The 24,617-nt window shown below is 41.0% G+C and overlaps 1 protein-coding gene across 1 annotated transcript in view; it reads right to left on the reverse strand.

The window, feature by feature from the left end:
* Nucleotides 1-8,199, reverse strand: part of LOC117256505 (plexin-A2-like) — a 143,820-nt gene extending 135,621 nt beyond the window's left edge. The window contains exon 1 of the mRNA XM_033625950.2: nucleotides 7,778-8,199. The gene's annotated coding sequence lies outside the window, so the exon portion shown is untranslated. The remainder of the gene's footprint in view (nucleotides 1-7,777) is intronic.
* Nucleotides 8,200-24,617: the final 16,418 nt, after the last annotated feature.

Below are 24,617 nucleotides of genomic sequence, written 5' to 3' on the forward strand. Positions count from 1 at the left end.
CTGCCCAGATTATCTCAGCCTGTCTCCATGGTCGGCCCGGCCTGGCTTGTCCCTAATTCCAACCAACTCTGAAACTCTATCCATCTCTAAAGTCTCTGAATGTGATTTTGGGCAAATCCGTAGAAATTTGCTCAATGTTCAGAAATAGACATCGCCTGGTTAAAAGTACAGCACCCTAGTGGGCCAGAGGTCTACCAGGACTACAAACACAGGTGAATTTCACTTAAATAGAAATTCACTGGAAGGCAAAAGGGACGCAGGTTTAAAATCTTTTTAACAAATGCTCCTAAAGCGATAACGCATACTGGGGAAACCAGTGAAGAATTTACTCCGCTAAAAACATTTCCCATCGCTACAACCTGTCCTCCTTGATAAGACTTGATCCTCAAGTTAATATTGAATTCTCCAAGTCTATTAAGTTCGTCCAGTCCCATCTGGTTTGTGGCTGCCAAAGGCTGAACATGGCTCGTCTCAGATGTAGTCCAGGTGCTCTGGGCTTTTGGGACATGTTGTAGGTAACTGATTACTTACACTCTTTCTAAGATCAGCCCTCGAACTCATCCAGTGTTGTGACTCTAATATTCCCAACCCAGTTCAAATGTTATCACCCAGTTAAGTGAGCGTTATTAGAGGTTATCAGTGTCATAGATATGGGTTAGAAGCATGGATAGATTACTGAACGGGCCTACTGGCTACAGGCCAAGGCGCCCAAAGTGTCAGGGGCCCCTTCTGGCCTCAACCTACAAAATATCACTAAAAATTAATACATTCTGAACAGGAAGAGATACAAAAAGAGACAAAACCACAAGAAAGTCTGTGTGTCCTGGTCCTGTGTAGGAAAGGTGGTGGGGCCTTTTGCATATCTGTGCCTAAGGACCCATTGTCTTATAATCCGTCCATTGTTAGAAGGGTCCTGTTACACCGAATAGCGTGTCAGAATGTTGTTATCAGTGTATAAAATTGCCATGTTTATTGTTATATGGCGACAGAGGACTTAAAATGACGGAGTGCTGGTATGAAGAATGAGAAAGTCCACATAGAGAGGTTGGTTGGAGGGGCGTTTGGGTCAGCACAGGACTTTCACGCAGGAAACCGCTGTTTGTGTCCCATGTGAAACCAAAAGGCAACATTATTTAAGTATGTGACGTACTTACAGTATTTTAAGTCAAACCATGATGTTTTTTCTAAGCCTTTGATGTAGAAGACGAAAGCGGGATTAATACTTGTGTTGTAAGCATTTATACTTGCGTGATGGTGTGTCTGTGTCACTCTGCAGTTACACCTCCAAAGCACTAGTTGGTGGTGGAGGTTTCTGTGAAGTGCTGTAAAGTTTAGATGATTCAAAACACTCATTAAACACACATTAAACATGTCTTAATAGCGACAATTTCAAACACAAGTGCACAAATCAGCTTCACTCTATGGAGCAGCATTCACAGCATTCACAGACAAACACTTGTCTTTATCTGGACACATTTTCCCCACAAATACAACATGCTAATATTTAGTTAATATTTAGTTATTTAGTTATATATAGTTATTAGCAGAAGCCTATGGCATTTTACATTGTATAAATTAGCCTAGCAGTTAGCGGACATTTCCTCTACTCACATGATGCCAGCGACAACAGCAACATTTAACAAAATTCAGCTCCGTTACAACTCACAAGGTTCACTGACAAAACAACTGTCTTACACTAAATACATTTTCCAAATAAGTATAACGTGCTAACGTTACAAGCCAGTGGCCTTTATATTGTTTAAATTAGCGTACCAACTAGCAGTGATTTCCTTTGCTCATTTGAAGCCAGGATAAATCACACACAAGACGTAAAATGCTATTTTTGTGGAGGCTTTATTGTCTGTCACAATTTATTGTTTCTTATCTGTGAAACAGCATAGGCGCTACGTCAACGCTGTTCAACGCCATAGTATAAATCCTGCTAAACTTGGAGAGATGTGCTGATCACTGGCAGTAGACTTGAAGGTAGCAAACAACTGTGTCTGTGATCACATGTATCTCTCTTTTATTAAGGTGACGTTTCGGCTCTCAGGCCTTCTTCAAGATCCAGATCCAAAGATTACCTTTGTTTTCTCAGCCTAACTGCGTAGTCTTTGCACCTGAACCTAACAAAAGTTGAAACCTACCAACACTGCTCCCAATGCTGCCTTCTTGGCCAGGTCCCTCTTGAAAAAGAGATTCTTAATCTCAATGAGGCAAACCTGGATAAAGGTTAAAAAAAAAAAAAGGCAACAGGTATTAATGCATTGATAAGACGTTTTGAGCATACTAGCAGGTTGGTGTAGCAGGACCCCTCTAACCCATATCTATGTGGCTGATATCCAATAATAATGCCCACTTAGCTGAGTTATAACTCTTGAAATGGGTGCACCGCATTCCCCCAAAGACTCTGTCAGCAAACGTCACAAGGGAGAAGCAATTTAGTAGCGTCCTCCTTCTGTAATTGAATTCAGTTGGTTTGCAACAAAGAGTTTTTTATCTTTAACCTTGAAGTTTTGCAAATTCTACATTCTTTAAAACCATTAATTCCCAGCAACTCCAAATAGGCAGACCGTGTTCCAGAAAATCATTTTAATGGGAGCATATCCGAAACTGCACGTCTTTGAAACTTGGAAGTTACAGGTTTTCTTTGAAAGGACTGGTGAATGTGCAGATTGTTCTAAAGTCGCTGATGATATTATTTATGGGGAATATTACCTAGCTCTACTGACTGCTGTGAGGAAAGTACAAGAAAAGCTCTCTCTTTGTTCGAAATGGAAAATTATTTGAATTGTAGCCATTTGCTGGAACAGCGGAAAGTAAAAGGTTATAAGCCACATTAAGACCAATTTCCATACATTATCCATGTCACATAACACATTTTTCATGACAAGTCTTTGCATTTCTATTTCTATATTAAATTCTCACATTTTAATTTAAGCTTATTTGAATTTCCCAAGATTATTTTTTAGTTCTAACCATGTTGTAATGTTGTTGTGTTGAAATGTATGAAATTATGTTTTAAAGGTTGGGCTAACACGAAGGACTGGTTGACAAATGCTTCAGTCTTAAAGCATTGGGCTTCCATAAAGTTCGGGGTCTTGCAAGAGACAATATCGTGCAGATATTCAGACTTAATCTCCCTAATATGATTCAACACTGGATCCCGCGTTTCTCATAATGCAACTTGATAGCATCTCCTGTGAGACGCTCCCCGCCAGCCAAACATGCATGTCTTTCAAACTCCACAACCTGAGTTTGTAACTGCTAAAATTAGAAAACCATGATGATATCACCCATTCTCTCAGACTTTACAAAGCCTCTGCGGAGCCACAAAAAACATTATACACCTGTTTAAATAAGCTGAGTAGTGCTTCTCATGTTGAGTAAACTGATCCTCGTGTGTAAAATCACTGCAGTGCCCCTTTAAGAAAAAAGGAGCTACCAAACTCTTCAAACTAAGAAGTCATGTGTCAGTTCTTTCCCAAGGATAAAACACACGTGACTTCCCTCAACTTTGTCAGTTGTTTTTTTTTTATAACCATATGCTGTCTGCTTACACCAGTGCCAGAGAAAATCATGCAAAACACACACATCAGCAAAGTTATTGCACTGTTTGTATCAACAACGGTGTGACAATCTGGAGGCGGTGCACCATATTGCAAGACCGCCATCACTGCATGCTGAGCGCTGCCAAAGCTGCCATCTGGCAGGTGAGCTGCACGCTTTCCACTTGTACCTCTCCTCCCTTTCACTCCTCTCCTCCACTGTTTGCTACCACCTCCCTCTTCCTCTCATCCTCTGTCTCTCTCTGTCTTTAATAGTCTTTCTCACTCCCGCTACCTATCGTTTTCCACCTCTTCCTCTCTTCTCTACCTTTATCTACCTGTATATCCACCTCCCTCCAGGCCTGGATCACACACTGAAACAAGAGGAAGCGTGAAGATTGAAAGGGGGATGAAGGAGAGAAAAGAGTAAAGACAACAGCGTATCGGTCGTGCTTGATGATCTGCAGTATTTTGTTCTTTCTCCCGTCACTGTCGGTTTCATATTCGCGTCTCCTCTCTTCTCCCTTTCGTCGCTTTCTCTCCTGCTCTCTAATGTTCACCCTGCTATGCAGAGTCACAACGCACATGTGTACAGACGCGCGCATGTACAGTACGCACACACACATGCAATCACTAACACACACACAGTACACACACTCTAGGGGCTCTCCTTCTTCTTCTTCCTCGGGGTGTAGCATCTGAACAGTCGTGTTTAATCAGTGTCTCCGTTGGCAACGGGGGTAGCAGTGGGGGGAGGGGGGTGGAGGTTTGGAGGTGGGGGGTCTCCAGCTATGGGTAGTAGTAGTGCTGAGCTGCTGTGCACTCACACACCGTGTAATTGTGTTACATACACTAATTCTCCTGATGTACTACTGCAGCAACTGTGCGTCGCCTTTGCCCCTGACCCACATCGTGCTCCCTGATGTTCAAATTACACTAAAATCAATGTCACGCTTTGAACTGGTGGTCATTTAAATCAAAAGCTGTTTTTTTCGCAACAGTAGCAGAGGTGCGTTCCTTATTTCTTCCCCCTTTTTTTTTGCTGTCTTCTCAAACATGGGCTACACTACAGCTCATTAATCTCTGTAGAAGCCTGAGATAACACTTAACTCCTGGCTAGTGGGTGAATTTGACAGAGACAGATGTTCTAAATTACTTCACCTACACTGGTCCGGCGTTGTCTCCAGGGTCAAAAGACTCCAAAATAATGCAGTTTCACCTCCGTGTTCAATACTACCATTGCAAAACTGATAAAAAAAAATACAACAGTCAGCAAATAATTGACAGTCCATGCTTCATTTTGTTGGACGTGTCCACTTACAGTCGATCTGTCTGACTCTACGTTGTGGAAAACAGAATATTGTCGCGACTACTGTCAATGAAAAAAGACACTAAGAGGCTGAGTAGGCTTGTAACTGTGACTCGTTCAATGAAATCCATGCCAAAGTCCAAAGATGCATTTTATGATGATTAATTAAACAAACAACTGAGATAAGCAAAATGAAATAAACTGTTACGTTATGTGATTACGGCCACAAGAAAATATTGGAGCCAAACATTCAGCTTCTTTGTCTAAAAGCCGCCACGCCAGGGAACGAACAGGTAAAATAATGTGAAACCACACCCCTGTGCTAATTACGACCAGAAGTGAAAGTGACCAGAAGAACAAGAAACAAACAATAAACGGATGCTAAATACACGTTCTGGCTCGTACAAATATAAGATCTTAAAGGGTGATTTCACCCAACTCTTAAACCCAGTGTCTAGCCATTAGAGCTGCAACGATGAATCAGTTATTGAGTAAACTGCCAGCTAATTTGATAATTGATAAATCAGTTTGAGTCGTTTTTTCATGAGGAAGAAAAGTCAAATTTCTCGGATTCCAGCTTCTTAAAATGTTTTAAGTTTCTTTACTCCTCTGTGACAGTAAACGAAATATCTTTGGGTTGTCGACAAAACGAGACTTTTGAGGACGCCATTTTGGACTTTATGACATTTTTTCCCCATTTTTTGGCATTTTATCGATCAAACTAAAGATTAATTGAGAAAATGACTGACAGATGTTTTGACTAATTGATTAGTTGTTAACTATTGAATAAATCGCCAACTAATTTGATAGCTGATCCATTGGTTTGAGTATTTTTTTAAGAGAAAAATTTCTCGGATTCCAGCTTCTTAAAATGTAAATATTTCCTCCTTTCTTTCTCCTCTGTTTCAGTAAACGAAATATCTTTTGAGGACGCCATTTTGGACTTTATGAAACACCAATTGACATTTTTCACAATTTTTTGGCATTTTAGAGACCAAACAATAAGATTGTTTGAGTAAATGACTGACGGATTAATTGATTAGTTGTCAACTATTGATCAAATAGCCAACTAATTTGAAAACATTAACGGCTTTGAGTAGTTTTTTGGATTCCAGCTTCTTAAAAAGTGAATATTTTCCAGCTTCTATTCTCCTCTATGACAGCAGACTAAATATCTTTGGGTTGTGGACAAAATGAGACATTTGAGGACGTCATCGTGGACTTTATGAAGCACTGATCGACATTTTGCCCCATTTTTTGACATTTTATAGACCAAACAACAAAAAGTTAATTGCGAAAATGATTGACAGATAATCGACTATGATAATAATCCTTAGTTGCAGCTCTATCTGCCTCTTCATTTGCAGTTGCTGCCCAAAAACAATGAGTGAAATTTGTTTGTGTCCCTCAAAGCACTGAAAAATGACTTTTGAAAACCTCAAAACTCACTCGTCTTTTCGAAACTATATATCCAGTTTACACTGGATGATCCACAGACCTCAGATTTCGTAAAAATTAGAAATCTGATCACAGTGAGTTCTATTGACTATCTTTTTTGTTACTTAAAATACATATATTTTTTAATTTTTTAAAATGTTATTTAAACAAAAATTGCCATTAAAACATACTCCGAGACAAATATCTTAAAACCACAGCATGTAAGACCAGAAATAACTGCACGGCTAGAAACCAGCAGGAGTAATGAAGGAAAATCTGTCTTTTTGTTTTCTGGGTAAACTGACCCTTTAAAAAACAAGTCAACCTATGAGTTTAGATTGGTCAGCCCTCAGCTCCATGTACCAGATGAACACCAATCACCACAGTCCAAACCTCAGTTTCATTTATTGCTGTCAAACAGCAGCAAACGAGTGAGAGACAGAACTAATGTGGAGATTCATTTAAATTCTAAAATTAGCAGGCAACTGATAAAGTGACGGACTGCATGACTGGCATGAGCACACCAAGGGAGCAGCCAATATCTCTCTCTCTCTGTCTCTGTCTCTGTCCATGAGCGGCTTTACCCACTCTGGAGGGGCCAAGAGAATAAAAGCTAGTCCAACTGGCTGTCCAGATAAGCCGGACCAGAAAGCGCATACAGAGGGAAGAGGGCTTCATCTGGTTTGTATGAGGCGTGAGAGTCAAAGAGCCGTGAATCCAACAACCACCCCTCCTCTACTAGCCCCCAAACACACACACACATACACAGAGAGACGGGGGGCTCGAACAAAGATGCACTTGGTCAACAGCATTGTTGAGGTTGGCACCGCTACAGCCGTGTGTGCATTAGTTCTTTCAGGCTCGGGCTCCATCTCAGCTCCTGCCCAGCCTTATCAGCAGCCCAGTGGCTTCTGCTCTGCCCAGGCTGCCAAGGCTGCACGAGCTCCGGCTGCAGGAGGCAGGAGGCAGGAGGCAGGGCAGCACTGGAGCACCGACTATCTCCAGACTAAATACTTCACTCTATTCCTCCTGAAACTGATCTGATGCGCTGCCCGGAATAATCCACAAGTGTAAAGAGTTCTGGGAGAAAAAAAATCTGCACAAGCAAGCTGCCACAGCAGGCTTTGTCTGAAGTAGAGTGAAATATATCCCTCTGATAATAATGCAATCATTTGCGCCAAACCTACACAGTGCTGCTCTGCCTCCTGTCTGTGATGGGTGCTGAAGCTGAGGCATGTACAGTCGCTCTGTCTGCAGAGCATCACACATCTGTTGGTTGCTCCAGGTGGCCAGGAGAAATCATTTCAGCATTTGCAACATGCGTCTTTTTATAAAACACCCTCCATTCAGGGTGCACACTGCTGGGTGTCTTTCAATGCGTCCGAGGGCGCGTAAAGTCTTCCCAACTTTACCCTCCTGCACACTGCCGGGCTGTACTACAGGCTGCTGCTCAGCTACTAACACAGAAGGAGCGACTACTCACCTTGAAATAAGAGGAGACTCATTCATGGATAGCGCCGATCCGGTTATTTCGCTGGGATTTTGCTGAGGGAAACGTCCCGCGGCTCCGCCAGTCAGTCAGTGGATGTGTGCGGACATGAAATACAGCCAGATAAACTGCCGGTTAATTTATTCTACGCGCTGCACGCGACGCACAGCCTGTAAAGTCATCGGGACAGCGGCGAGCATCTCTCCGTCCGTCAGGCGCTGAGAAGGAGACTGTATCAAGTGACCCTCCTGCTGCCTAGTTCAGGGACTGATCATTTTCTCTAACAGTCTCTCTCCTCTCTCCCTCCCTCTCTCGGTGTGGATGCCGGTGCTACATGAAGTCACCCATCAGTTCACTTGCACCTCACGTACAGTGTGCGCTTTTAGACCCAGCCTCCGTCGCGTCATCCTTTTGGCACAACTTGTGCGCACTGCAATACATTTTATGTCTTTGGGGGCATTAAGTGGACTCCTGGAAGTGTTTGCACATTTATACATCAAGGTACACGAAAATTATCCTTTTTATTATGGATAAATTACCAATAAATAATAAATGTAATACATGTAATAGAGATTCAACAGAAATATGTTCAAACAAATTGGACCGTGCCTTCCTGTTATCAGCAGCACACAGGATGATGATAATGTCAGGGTCTAAAATGGACCAATCTGTCAACTGATTGATATCTCCATGCATTTGTGAAATGACTGCTTCCCACATGTACAGATGGGCTGTATTTGTGGTTTATTGTATATTTTGAGACATGCACATCATCAGAGGTCAATCTAAAATGTGGATTGGACGGATATGAAAGAAAATTATGTTACAGCAGCTCAAATGCTGGTTAGGCCCGCTCACCCAGCCAGACTGAGATAGAGACAGACAGTCAGGACTGTTTTTATAAAGAAAGCAACATAACCTTTCACAGTGACTTCAGATGTGTTTTATTTGATGTCCAGATAAATATATAGATGGATTACTGAACAGGGCCCGAAGTGTCAGTGGGTCCCTGGTCTTCACCTGCAAAATGTCACTCAAATTACCATGTACTGACAAGGAAGAGAATGAAAATGACCACAAAGAGACGCAAGCAGACCAAACAGAGATGCAAAGGGACTGCAAAACCATACAAAATAACTACAAAAATCGGCAAAACAACTACAAAGAGACACAAAACAACCAAAAAAGACACAAAATTATATTTAAGAGACACAAAATTACCGAAATATGAAACAAAAATAACCCCAATAGACCCAGATGACTACAAAGACACAAACAACTACAAGGAGACACAACACAAAACAACTGAAAAAGACAAAATTACCGAAATACAAAACAAATTTAACCCCAAATAGACCCAGACAACTACAAAAAGACACAAAACTACCAAAAGGAGACAAAGATTGAATACAAAGGACCAAAATGACCAAAAAAGACACAAAATTACAGCAAAGAGACACAAATTTACCAAAATAAGAGACAAAAATCACCTCAGATATACCCAGTCAACTACAAAAAGACAGAAAAGGACTTCAAAGAGACACAAAACAACCAAAAGAGAAACAGAATCACATCTAAGACATACAAAATTGCCGCAATAAGACACAAAGTAACCTCAAATAGATCCAGATTATCACAAATAGACACAAAACAACCAAAAGAAGACACAAAACTACATCAGAGAGACACAAAATTACCGAAAAATGAAGCATATTTAACCTCAAATACACCCAGACAGTTTCAAAGAGACACAAACAATTATAAGGAGACACAAAACAATGAAAAGTAGATACAAAATGACTACAAAGCAGCACAAAATGACCAAAAAAGACACAGAATAACATCAAAAAGACACAAAATTGCCTCAATAAGAAACAAAATAACCTCAAACAGACCTAGATTATTACAAAAAGACACAAAACAACCAAAAGGAGACACAAAACTACATCAAGAAGACACAAAATTACTGAAATATGAAACACATTTAACCTCAGATAGACCCAGACAGTTTCAAAGAGACACAAACAATTACAAGTAGACACAAAACAATGAAAAGAAGACACAAAAGGACTACAAAGCGACACAAAACGACCAAAAGAGAGACCAAATTACATCAAGGAGACACAAAATTAATGGAATACGAAGCAAATTTAACCTCCAATAGATCTAGATGACTACAAACAATTACAAGGAGACACAAAACAACCAAAAGGAGACACAAAATGACCAAAAAAGACACCAAATTACATCAAAGAGACACAAAATTAATGGAATAAGAAGCAAAATAACCTCAAATAGACCCAGATTATTACAAAAGAAACAAAACAACCAAAAGGAGACACAAAATGACCAAAAAGACACAAAATTACATCAAAGAGGCACAAAATGACTGAAATGTGAAACACATTTAACCTAGACAGATCGAGATGACTACAAAAAGACACAAACAATTATAAGGACACACAAAACAATGAAAAGAAGACACAAAATGACCAAAAAATACACCAAAGTACATCAAGGAGATACAAAATTACCACAGGACACACACATACCTCAAATAGACCCAAAGGACTACAAAAAGACACAAAACAACTACAATGAGACACAAACTGACTACAAAGCAACACAAAGCGACCAAAAATGATTCAAAATGTCCTTTGACAGACACAGAAATGCACACGTCAGAATACACTGAGTTTCCTTTGAAACACTGCCATCTGTAGGCTGAGTGATGCAACTACACCCCTCTCTCCACAGGACCTTTGTTTTACAAAGAAAAAGCCTCATTATAAAGTTGTATTGTGCTTCAGGTAAAAGATCACAGTGACTGTGACTGTTGAGTAGGAGGGTGTTTTTGTATGAGTCATGGATGTCCCTGACTTTGAAGCAAAACTGTGCACACACACACACACACACACACACACACACACACACACACACACACACACACAGCCAGGCAGCAGCGTGTCCAGATGAAACTATCACAGAACTGCTTACTCTGCTGAAAAGCTCAGTCGGCAGTTTTCCTGGTGTTGATGGGAGAAGGAGGGGGGCGTGCGGGGTCCATCGGCCAGCTGTCTGCCCCCTCATTATCTGCCGTTTGGCGTGTTGGAGATGAGTTGGAGATGTCAGACGGGCTACCTGTTAGGGGCGAGCAGCTCTGGGTGGCCGGCGGACTCCCTCAGGGCTGAGCAGATGGCAGCTCTGCTCCTCACTGGCCCCGCGTCAGGTGCTGCGGTTCATGAGGCCATGTTGCACACAAACACACATACTGTAACCCCAAAACACACAAGCCTGCAGACATACAAACACATATGCAAACATACACCTGAGGCAGGCTTGTGCACGTTCACGGCGCTGGAAATAGGTATGCAGATGCACACATGGCTGGAGGGAATTACAGTTTCAGGTGAGAGGAACAATAGAAAAGCTCAGAGTAAAAAGCTTTTTCATTCGTATGTGTTGAACGGGCTTTTAGAAACGTGTGATGATGTGAGTTTGCTCGTAACAGGTCAAATATAATTGTTAGAATACCTCTGTATTGGTTTAAATACTACCTTTCTACAAATTGTGGTCTTTTTTTATCAGTGTAGGAGCGATCAGCTGTGCTGGAAAGTACATTACATGAGCTGTCCTGGAGCTCAGCATGATTCATGCCTGTACAAGTGGCACACATTAGTTGTGCTATCTTTCAGTGTTGGTCAAGGCAGCGATGAAGACTCTGAGTGGAAGTGGGCTGTGGAAGATTGTTATTTTGAATTACTCACTGCCATCCAATTCAAGGGCAATCGTGTTTGTTAATTAGTTTTCACGTTGCTGTGCAAACTGGTGTTATCGTTCCTTCAAGAGCAGCGCGCGCACAGTGTGTTCAAGACTCTGGAGAAAACTCAGCGAGCGGAGAAGCCACAGGTTAGCTGCTCACATGAAGAGCATCTGAATGAGACTGCTGCAGATGCAGGAAACAGGATTCTCTTTGAAAATACCTCATTATATCATGGACACTGAAAAGTGCTGTTTGGATTCACCATAAAATCAGTTACTTTTAGCAAAGAAGATTGGAGCTACTTGTCTTTTTTTCTTCTAAATTAATGGCGGAACAATCTTTTACGTCAAATGTAGATGTTTCAAACCATCTCTGAATGGCAACTTCATTATGATTAAGGTTCGGGAAAGGTTGGGATTATGGAAAATAATTCATGGTTGAGGTATGGTCAGGGTTAGGAAACAAAAACACATGGATATGGTTCATAAACGAGCCAACAGTTATTGCAGGTCTGTGACTGAACACGGACTCTGGTCTCATACGCCCTTGACACTCTTAATTTCCGCCTCACTGTAAAGAACACACCATTTCCTGTCTTGGCACTGAACATTGGCACCTCACCAAAATCAGGAGGTGAATAAATGTTCTTCTCAGTACAAATGTTGGTCACAATTGGTAAAAAAGAAAAATGTATTTCTGCAATAAAGAAAGAATGTGGCTGATCAGCTTATCTGATTTGTTTGTACTCTAATATCGATGTCGGTGTCACCCTCAATATTCAAGTATCCGTCAGTAATTTTGTTACGTAAGTACTTTTAAGAGAGGTTAATTGTTTTCGGTTTTGTGGCGTGATACATTTTTTCTTTGTGTACAGAAACCCAGCAGATCCACAATTGATCCTTTGCTAAGTCCCACCCCTGCATGCAGACTGGCCAATCATTACGTAGCACCAGGCCGGCTCAGACCAGGGTCCAAGACTCTAACACAGTCGTTTCAGATTTCCTTCATTTCCAGGCTGGTTTTGTGGATTTGGAGCTAAATGTTGTGCCTGGGGCACGTCATGTATTAATGATACTCGTTATCTGGAGAGGTTGGAAAAAGATATACGTTTCTTCCCTGTTCCAAAACCAAAATCAAACCCTGAAAAGTGTAGGGTTAGCTAGCTAGCTACTGAAGATATAGCCTACTGAATGTATACACATGCTGCTTTTGCTTTTTAATGATTATAACAGTGAAACAAAGACCGACCCTGCTGTACAGGAACCAGTGAAGGGAAGCAGGGAAACTTGGCTGATATTCAACCAGCTGTGTGTCATCACAGTGTGTGCAGATGAATGTTGTTTGGCTTCCCCTGGAGATCCCTGCCTCTCCAGTGGAGAAGGTCCAGGTGCTGGTTGCAGCACGGGGATGAAGCCAAACACCGTTCATCTGCACACACTGCGATGCCCCACAGCTGGTTGAATATCAGCAAAGTTTCCCTTTATATTCATTGTCTTGTGTGGCGATCAGCAGTGATGTGGTGGTTCACTTTTACACTGTGATCTGTAGCCTATAGTTCGGCTTTAGCTTCTAACTATCTTTGTCTTTTTAATCTGTTGTTGCTGCTGAGTCAGTTTGACATCCTGGATATATCCTTCAAACAGACTGTAGACCCCTCTTTCTTGAGGGAGTGCAGTTAGTTACAGTGTGGGCTCCATGCTTACTCCGACAGCTTGTCGGAACATCACATAGGGGCGGGGCTTAGCGAAAGGTCAATTGAGTGATGTGTGGTGTCTGTTAGTGGTGTTTATTAGCAATAATTTTGCTTATGTCAAAAAAATTATACAACATTTAGGCCTTGTCCACAAATGCACAGGCATTTTTGAAAACAGGGTTTTTTCCTCCTTTGTTCCCATCCACACAAAACCTGTTTTTAAAAAAATCAGTCCAGGTTCCATTCAAACCCACAGCCCTTTGCTGCATGTCATCCCCTCTCTCTGTTCCCCTTTCATGCTATATCTGTCCTACAAAGCCCTAAAAATACGCTAACCCTAACCCAAATTGAAGTGCACAAACACAACAGCTGTTGAGAGCATGTCAAACCAACAGGCAGCGATAAACCCAAACCTTAAAAGCATTCATAAAAGATAAAGATGTTTGCCATTTAGAAGCCTGAAAAAAAAATACTACTGAAAGGCTAACCAGCTGCAGTGACTGAAGCCTCTGTTCCTGATTTGGTGGGAGAGTAACTGTACCTTTACGTGTAATCATGTAAAAAGTCCTGGTAGCGAGATTTGATCCAGTACTTGTCTGGCCACGTCCACCATTACACAAAATGTCGCCTCATTTGTGACGCCTCACACTGCATCATCACAAGCCAGAAACTAAGATTTCCCTGTCTACACGACAACACTGAAAACTTCTTAAAAACTTCACCCTGGAAGTTTTACAAAATGTCCATTTTCAATTATCCAAAGTGCAGTTTGCAAGTGGATGAAAGGTCAAAACATAGAAAAAGAGACATTTTGAAATACACTGGTGTACGTATGGCCCGGTGAGTATTTCGAGTCGTTTTCATGTTCTATTGTGGATGAAGATATTTTGTAAAATAAAGGCTGTGTGGACAGATTTTTTTAAAACATTAGAAGAACATCTATTGTTAAAAATATCTTTATATGTGTAGACAGGACCTTAAAGGTAAACTGTGCAGGATTTTCCAAATAATAGCAACATATAGACTCACACAAATGTAATCCCTCTCAGTTGTCACTTATGACCCACGAGCAGTGTGTGTGGTGTCTGTATCTGCAGAGAACCTGTCCTCTGCTTGTATTTTCCTCTTATTTTTGTTTGCTCAGGATGTTTCTGGGTGTCAACCTTTGAGTAGTGTTGTGTAGCCCCCAGTCAGTGGCAGCATGAGGTCAGGGGACTCAATAAAACGTAGTGACCAGCTGTCTCTCATCTCTGCTCTGTGGAGGCGAGCTGCAGGTCTGTGTGTCTCTTTTAAAAAAACCTTTACAGGAGGAGCAGAAAGAAATTTAAAAAAAAAAATAGTGAGGATCAGATTCCTCTTCCAGGACAGACAGAGACGCAGTAGATGTCAAGTGCACAAAGTAGAGAGAAGTAATAATCATGAACTTAGGTTATGGATAGTAAAATCACACTAAGCATTAAAACTGCACACTTTATTCTTGCCTTAATGTCGCACCAGGGGTGCACTTCGTTGCCTGATCGGCTGAAATGCCTCGGCTGTTAACTCGAGTGCTGCTCTGAAATGAACTCTAACACTAAATGAAACCCTAACTGTAACCTTGCACACAGTAGAGAAGTGTTCATTATGATTATTATGCTGTTGCTCCGGGCTTCTCCTACAGACAGGACCCAAGTGGAGCAGCCAGCTAGATGCAATCTACTTCATGGAAATTACCATAACAACACAAAGCTGTGGAAGGCAGCAAAGGGAGGTGCATGCAAATGGAACAGCAATGAAATAAGACCGCAGGCCCAATCAAGCTGTCATAACACACAGAATAATAACAACTGAAAGCCATTAAAACCTTTCACTCCGAACCGTTACACCTCACTGTGCAAAGAATAGGACTGAGAGGCCCTCATATCCCTCATTTTGCCTTAATAGCCACATATATGCACCAGGCTTTATCCAACTCACATCCATCATCTCCAGATTATAATGAGACATTCATCAAAAGGAGTCCTGTGCTGCAAAACAATTATCTATCCCCTTGTCACTTATTCCTGTTTAGGCTTTTCATTTAGATTCCTGTACTGTGTTGTCCATACAAACATTGTCAGACATGTTTTCCAGCCAAAAGAAAAGTCGAACCAGGTGTATTTTACAGGTCGGACTGGTAGTTTGTGTTTGTATGATGGTTTTACACCACTAGTCCCTGATATAGTTTATTCCTCTGTGCCATAGACCTCCACTGGTTACCAAAAACTATTAAAGGAATATTTCACCAACAAAATGATCATTTATATACCAAATACTGTGTTACCTTAAATTTGTCAAGAAAACTTTCTCGCATGCCTCAAGAGTGAACGAAGAATCCAAAAAACAACAACAATCCAATTGTTTCACAATCAACTATTAGTACAGTCTCTCTACCTCTCTATTCCATATCATAACATCAAAGGGATACCTTACACATAAAAATGTGCTTGGCTCACTTTAGCTAGCTTACTACTTTTTCACCAACACTATGCGCAATTTATTTCAAGGTGCTTGTAAAGGTTAGAAGAGGAGTTTTTAAAAGCAGAGATCTCAGTGTTTTTCATGAGGCACAGCAGGTACCTCGTCATGTTGCTGTTGTCTTTCTTGAATTTTGGTATAAGAAGTGTGTCCAGATGTGGTCAGGGAATGTCACTGGAAGCTGCCTCTTGTAACAAAGGTATAAATGGCAAATGGAGTGAAGTAAAAAGTAGATTACTGACTCAAAAATATACTGGAGTAAAGAGAAGTATAGTTTTAAAAAGGAACACGAAAAGTACTTGTTCCTTTAAGAAACTACATTTTTTAAATTCGTATGTTACTACCCTAGCCCTGTGATAGTCTGGCGACCTGTCCGGGGTGTACCCCGCCTCTCACCCAATGTCAGTTGGGATAGGCCCCAGCCCCCCAGCGACCCCTAACAGGATGAGCAGTTACAGAAAATGAATGAATGAATATGTTACTACCTACCCATGATAACAGCATAAATGAGACTTGGATCATACTGCAGGAAATTACCTCAGATTTTGTAAATGCATGTTTTGATATAGTTTTGCTGATGATAAATGTGGACCCCAATGACTTCAATTCATCAAGAATATTCCCCATTTTTGGTTTCTTCCTTCCCCGTTGAAAAATGTGAGAAATACAACATTTTCCACACAAATTCAACATAACACACGGTGAGCAACTGATTTACAAATGGTCATTTTGTGGGTGAAGTATTCCTTTAAAAACACATCACTGAACCAAAAGAAAGCTCTGCTCTGGGTAACATTTCCCTTCATTACCATAAACATGGGCACTGTTGTTTATTTCGAGCTGATCCCCCCAACGCCGCCCTGCTGCCATAAATACTTCCCAGAGCATCAAATGAGTATTAATCCACAGCTGAAAATAGTCCCCAACAAAAGCACTGTGTACTCCTGTTTCAATAACAGTTGCTAAAAAAGAGCAGCTGGAAGTTTGAGGAAGTTATTTGGTCTTTTGAATCTGTGTTTCATTAACTTTGTGATCTGTTTTTAAAGACTTCTGTCTTCAGTAACAAATGGGCTCAGGGCTGAGTGTCACAGACGGGCTGGGGAAGTCAAGGTATTGAGAAACAGGAACATGTTGTTGGTTTTGGTCTTTTCGAGGGATTTGTTGACGATAACAAAAATATAGAATTTTTCCAGCCTTATCCTTTAAGCACGAAAACATTGTCTGGATTAGATAAACGTTTAAGAGACATCTGGGGAGAAGCATCAGTCTGTGGTCAGTTTACTGTAGAAGCAAAACAGAATAACAGATAAAGCTTTTTTTTTTATATATACTTCTGACTCCACATACATATATTCAAAATTTGTTTTACAATCTGAGATCACAGACAGAGCAACAGTGTGTTGAAGTAAAACAGAAAATGGTCCACATGGTTTAGATCCTATTTAAAATGCAGTGTTTAAAATATGCAAACATGAATAATAACAGCAACACCATTGACTGCATTATGCGACTGGATACAATTAACACTCAGATGAGTCGCTACCTCTATACTGCAAGTATTCAAATCACTATGAGACATCTAGCATGATAAATATAGCTGTTACCCTGAGCTGTGGATGTATCAACCACAAAACCTGCTGTGTGGTGTGATGCAACATGGGAAACTGTCATGATATCTGCCAGACACGCTGTGTTTCCAGCAGTTAAAATCCAACCACAGCCACAGAAAGACTCGAATATCTGCTAAAGACCCAAAAGGTACATCCTCAAACCCTCACACTCCTATTTAACACTCCATTACAGAGTTTCATCAGAAAATGCTTCACAAAGCTGCTGTCGTAGCACAGGTGGTAAATGGTATAAAGGGAACATAAAGGAAACTGTGAGCAATAAACCGTTTATTAATAAACCGCTTCCCTTGAACAGGAATTGACCTATCATAGCTTAGCAACCAGAACTAGGCATGACATGTCTGTAAAGCTTTAGATTCCTCCACATGCTGGAACCACTGATGTGTTAATAGAACCGAAAATGCTGCTCCCATTCAGCCTTGTTGCGATAAAGTCCCGGTGGCTGCTCACAGTACTGCAGTGAAGCAGCCCAAAAGACATTTTTTCAATAGAACACCATTATAAAAGAGATACAAAACAGGTCAAACACCAAGGTCAGCAACTCTTTGTAATATGAATTATTCAAACCATGAAGGTTTTTTATTCGTAAAACTTTCTCAGAGCCTTGAGAAGTGATTGTAAAGTGTGTGAGGTCATCCCAGTGTGAAGTCTGTGGGCTGAGCTGAAAGATGTGCGTGGGGCCTTTTTTAAAAAGACTTTACAAAACCAAAACACAAGAGCAGAAGTGTAATGAATGGATGATATCGAAATGAAGTATAGGGTCCAAAGTAGTGTAGCTATGTTCCCATATCTGAATGAGTGAAAATATTTTGTATGAATACATTCAAAGGTGTGAGTGTGTAAAAACCAAGCAGCTACCCCCACAGCTGAAAAATGAAGCCCACACAAAAGTGCCAAAAACTGCAGTTCCTTGAATGGCCACTTGAGGCTGGCTCCATATTCCAGTCATTCATGCACATAAAGATGGACGACGCGTCTCCATTTACCTCAACTTTACAGGAGTGAAGCTGCCATCTTGCTCTGGTGGAATCATTTGGAGCCGGAGTCTGCGCAGCTGTGATCTCTGCAGAATCAAGTTTCCCGCCCATACACTCGTCCAACCAATTGCGAGCAGCGCCACTGAATGCAAGCCCACCGATTGGCTCACACAGTTGTCAATCATGTTGTAAAATCCCTGTTTTATAATATTAAATATATATTAAATATTATGACCCATACTGCAGCCAGCCACCAGGGGGCGATTGAGATGTTCTGGCTTCACTTTTGGGGAGCTGTTGTGTCGTCCATCTTTATATACAGTCTACAATAGACCCTCATGTTAAAATGCTCGACTTCACAGCAGAAATAAACTGTTTGCAGCCTGGTACAAAAAATATATAGCTAATTTCCTCCTTCATGACAACTGTACAGGGGTGAACTTCTACTGTCCCCGGCTTCTCAGTCAGATCCATCCCTCGCTCCTCCACAGCACCAGCCTTTAGCCTAAATATGGTCACTTCTGGCTCTAAAAAATCAAGATGGCAATAGCTGACATGTCAGACTCGAGGCTTCAAAATGTCAGTCCACAAACTAATGGACGTAGCTACCATGACGTCACGGTAGCTACGTCCATTATTTTTAGTCTATGGTGAAAACATTCTGATCAAATGAATTCAAATGTTTGAATGAGTAAAAAATATCTGAGCAGATATATTGAATTTTTTGAATCCATAAGGAGTCTGTAGCTATGCATGACGTGCAGTGAACAAATGAAAAGTAAGTTTCAATGAGTGAGTGCATAAAGAAGATTTGCACAAAGGTTTACAACTAAAGAAAAGGTTGATTTTTTTTTTTTTTTTTTAGATTCATGACTGTGTCAACGCACAAAAGCAGAAATATGCATACACATTCTTTTTGTCAGATTTATAAAGCCATGTGTACACCTGATTCTGCTGTGTAAAATCTTCATCATTGTGGCGCAGGGTGCACATGCACGAGCCTCATTTCCACACCTATAGTTTGCCTTTAAACATATGTTTGCGTATTGATACTTGTGCCCCTCCACCACTCATTAGACTAGTCAATAAGAAATATGGTAAAGAAAGTGTAGTTCCACCAACTGTGTCACATCTGCCAGGTTTCTCAACAGTGCCAGGGCAGCTGTAATAACCGTACGTACGGCTGTGGCTATTTAATTCATCGCATTTCTGCAAACCATCTTCACGGTAAAATCTCAATCATTATGATCATTAAGCATCAGAAGGGATGGTCAATGATTCATTCATAACACTCATATTCAAACAGAGTGCTCTACAAGACAACATTAAATGATCACTGATAATGATGAAATGTATCACTCAAAAATTATTTAAAATTAAATTAAAATGTGGCTTTAATTGAAATTTTACAGAACGCTGTGCAGCTAAAACCATGTGTATGCTTGGTCTGAAGAATGTGTGAGGTACGTACATTCTTTCTTCATAAATACCAGTTGACATGTGGGAAAATGCGAATACGAACACATATCATTTATGCAACCTGCCCCAGGTTTGCAGTTACACATCGATCTGTTTTCGGACAAATAAAAATCACACAGGAATCCATTGTATGTTTGAATCAACCCCCAGGAACAGTGCTGGGGTTTGAAGCCTATTTTAAATAGTGACCAAAGGGGAATTACACCATCTGGCTCCGTCTTATGACGCCATTGGGTCCAAAAACAGTTTTTTCAATAGACTTTCAATGTGAAAGAGACGTCTTGAAATCGGTCCACACGTTGTTGTTTTTTATGCGTCACAACAGCTGCAAAATGACTCCTTTCTCTATCGGGATTTGGTCCATTTGGTCTGATAACATTTCGAGAGTTTAGAAGAGCCTTACATTTAAAGCCTTTTATCCCCATTTAAAGGGAAATTTCGGTTTATTTCAACCCGTCTCCTATCGTCCTGGTTCAAGTGACTAGTGACATACAGATAATAGTTAGCATGTTAGCTGCTAGATACAGCCGTAGCGTCAGACCTGTTAAAACGTAAGTGAAAGGGCATCCCTTCAAGTGCAAAGTTAGTCCACTAAACAAGCTTTTTTTCCACCAAGACCGCCTCATATCGTTGGGATAAATGTCAGAGAACATATAGAAAACGACATGTAAACGTGTTGTCTTACCTTACCGGTGTGCTGCCATGTTTGTTTACCATTTAGCTCTGCTTTCCAAAGCGCGGCCGAAATATATCTCACAAGCTCTAGATAAAGCCCAGCTGGATACTACTCCAGGTGGAGGTGGCTCATCCTCGGTCACATCCAGACCTTGAAAATAAGGCTGCAACCGGTCCCATTCCTTGCAACAGAGGCATTCCTCTTCTGTGGGCACTGGGGTGCAGCATTCACAGGTACACCACCAATCTCCAGAGCTACTCAGCCTTGCAGCAGCCATTCCTCCTCTCTTGTCCTCTAACGTTACCTGCTGCGCCTCTCTCTCCTCCTCCTCCGTTCAGGCGACTGTCCGGTTCTGCCTTCCAGCTGTTGCTGCTTGTTCAGGCACTGTATGAGATCACTGCTTGTTCTCGCGATATTTCGGCCGCACTTTGGGAAGCAGAGCTACATGGTAAACAAACATGGCAGCACACCGGTAAGGTAAGACAACACGTTTACATGTCGTTTTCTATATGTTCTCTGACATTTATCCTAACGATATGAGGCGGTCTTTGTGGAAAAAAGCTTGTTTAGTGGACTAACTTTGCACTTGAAGGGATGCCCGTTCACTTATGTTTTAACAGGTCTGACGCTACGGCTGTATCTAGGCTAATGGCTAACATGCTAACTATTATCTGTATGTCACTAGTCACTTGAACCAAATTTAGGACGATAGGAGACAGGTTGCAATAAACCGAAATTTCCCTTTAAGTTAGTGGAGGGCTAAACTGAAAGGTAGCCACTAGGCCACCGTAAGTCTCCAATGCGTTTGCTCTGTGGGCCTCACAATGCAGAAGATCTGGGTCATTTTATAACTGTGAAGTTGAACTTTTTTGGCTTTGGGCGCCACTAAGCGACGCATCAACGGGGCCCCGCCTTCAATGCTGTATCCAGTTCTTTATACATCCACACTTTACACCTACAGTACAGGGAAGAAACAGTAACTAAGGGGAGAGGGTGAAGGTTTCTTAGCAAATGGTCAGCTGGACAAAGTAAAATGGATGCTGAATTTTTCTCAACTAGTTTTATATTTCGAGAAGGCCAAGAGACACAGAGTCTGTGTAACACTTAAAACGTTGGATCTGTGGTGAGCCTGGCAGCCATGTGGTGGAGGTCAGCGGGCCAGATGATCGTGTTGTAGCAGTTAATAAAGATGAAAACATTTTGCAGGACCAGATGCACCCAGAGCTGCCAACAGGGTTCTCTCATGATGTTCCCATGTTCCAAGATCATAAAGGCCTGATTTACATAAACCGGTAAAAGAGAGGTTAGAGGAAAACCAAAGCAAGGTCTTTGTTATTTTATCCACCGCCTGCATGTTGCAGTCATTATCTGGGAAACTGAAACATACACACACTAGAAGTGACCTTTTTGACTTTCACTCACTGCTGACGGCCAACTCATGAAAAACGTGACACATACTCAACATGCAGGAGTATTGTAGCGATTAATTTAAATTACATGATGTGTAATAATAAGTTATATTTCAGATATAATCATCTGTATTGTAAACCTATTGCTTCTGTTTTTTCAAATTCAGATCTTTATTTTGATTCCTAACTCAGCTACCTTTTATGATGTCCTGCGGGAAATTTGCCTACAAGAATACAAGCACTGATGCGTCCACTCAAACTCATTAAATCAATCAGTTTCCTTGTTCAACAACACTGGTTTGTTACATTTAGATGAACAACTAATTATTTTATTCATAAACAATCCTCTAAATTCACACTCCAGCAATATGCAAACACAAGCATCAACTCATTTACACACAAAGAAGGTTTTTACACGTACATCACAGTATCACATGTATCTTTTTGCTTGTCTCAGTGGTCTTTATTAAACCTTTAAAAAATCACTGGGTTATCGAACAACTGATGCTTTATCATCTTCTCATTAAGTTTTAATATCTGGAGATGACACACCTTTCTGTCTTTGAGACTCGTGGCCACTTTAGAAGCTAATGGGGATCCAAATAAAGAATATAACTCATCATTACACTGTACTTTTAGCCCATTGTCATTCCCAGGTCGTCAAATAGCGACACTTTAGCCCTGTTTCCGCTGAGCAGTATGGTACAGTTCAGGTCATTTCAGTTTGGTATGCATCTTTTCCATTTACATTGTGAAAAGTTGTGGATGGTACCAATGGAACCGTTCCATACCGTCCCCATTTTTGGTCCCCTCCTCTGTTGGGGTACCTAGCACACAGATCTGGAACTAAAAGGTTGATTGGTCAATAGAGGACGGTCACTCTGCTCAGGGCTGAGTTGTGGCTGGTTTTGAGGCTCATGTAACCACTGTTCATACCGTGGAGAGTTTTACATATATTAGTAAACTATAATTCTAAACTGAAAGGATGTTTTGCTGCCTCTCACAGCAGCTGGAGTCTCAGAAAAAAATACCTAAATTCATTGGGCTGCCGGCGACTTTTAAAGTTGTTTACTCAGTTACTGAGCTGATGACGTGAATCCATCAACACACCTTATATTTCAATGCGACAACTTTGACCATTACTCTAGTTTTTATTGTATCGAACTACATAAGTATACTTTTAGTAACGAGTGGCTCTTCAGAAATACTCATTCTGAATGTCAGAGCGCACTCTGGCACAAACTGGACCTATGTAAATTGGAGCACTGTCGGAATGTACCATTCGGTTATCCAGAGCACCGCACTCTCGGAGTGGCAAAGCTCACTGGAGAGACGGAGCAGCAGGGCAAGGAGCAGAGTAAATGTGTCAATAACTTAACCGTTTGTTAATTCATATAGAAATACAATGTCCCGTTTCTTCGACCAGCAGGGCTCTCATTTTACTGTAGAGCGTCAGACTGAATTTACAAACGTATCATATCAGGTCACTCACTTTCTGTGCTTGATTACTATGCCAATCTTAAGGAGGACACTTGAATGGTTTCCTCCAGTTTGTTTTGCTATCAAAGCTAAAGTTAGCTAACATGCTAAAAAGCATTAAGGAGAAATCCAATATTCCACTTAATACCTCCCCAATTTCTAATAAGGTGGACATGATAACCCTTAATACACATAAACGTTATTCATCCCTACAACAGTAATACTTTTTCCCTAACCTGATATGAAGTGTGTGCTGCACATGTGAGCATTTTCGATGATCGCCCTTAACCACAGTTGCCTCTGTTTGTTGCAGTGGCGGCTGGTATGTGATCAAATTAAAGTTTTGAGCCATGACTCCTTCTATTCTGGCTCCCAATAACACAACAAGACGACATTTTAAGACTCCTATGTAGCCTACAGCCCTGTGGTGGAGAGTCGTGTTTTGCCTCCAGCTAACAAACTTGTGTCATTGTGTCATCGGCCCAGAAAGTGTCAATAAGCTGCATTAATCTATCACATAATAAAATTAGAAAATACACCATAATAATGATATCAGAATATAATAATAAAAAAATAAAGTATTAACCTTCTAGATCATATCTGTGTGATCAATATGTACAGTTGCGGATGTTGTTTATAAAATGGGCTTTATAGTATTGCTGTTAGATAAGGGAACCTTTCACCGTGTGTGTGGATTTTTTTCTTTGAAAGACATGTCAAGGTCTTTATAGCCGTCAGTGTTAAAGCTCTGGTACAGTGAATAAGAACTGAGTCATTGAAGGTGTAACAAAGTAGTAAAATTAAGAGCCATTGCGAGTGCGGATGTGTCGAGCTTTAGTCCAAACAGAGCTCCGTTTCATACACCCACAGCTTTGTTTTCTGTTCACATTCAGCTCGCTAACTTCACAAATTAGACGAAACTGCACATAATAAACTGACGCCAGACACTTCATTCACAAGTTCTTGACAAACAAGAAGAAATAGGGCAAAAGATTTATGAACTTCATAAACAATCCACCTCCTCCACTGATTGAATTCAGAGTAAATTGACCCTTTCCTCAGCTACAGCAGTGTGTCAATGAAGTTCTCCGATCTGTTTATGTGAGCACGGTGTTTATTGTCAGTTTATTACCCTCATTGACTCTAAAGGTATTTTGCAGGATGCCGCATTCCGTAACTAAGGAGCTGGGAGGCAGACAGCGAGAGCCAATTGTGTGTGAATGTGAAATGA

Source organism: Epinephelus lanceolatus, chromosome 1 (assembly GCF_041903045.1).
Source record: "Epinephelus lanceolatus isolate andai-2023 chromosome 1, ASM4190304v1, whole genome shotgun sequence".
In the NCBI taxonomy this organism is placed as follows: domain Eukaryota; kingdom Metazoa; phylum Chordata; class Actinopteri; order Perciformes; family Serranidae; genus Epinephelus; species Epinephelus lanceolatus.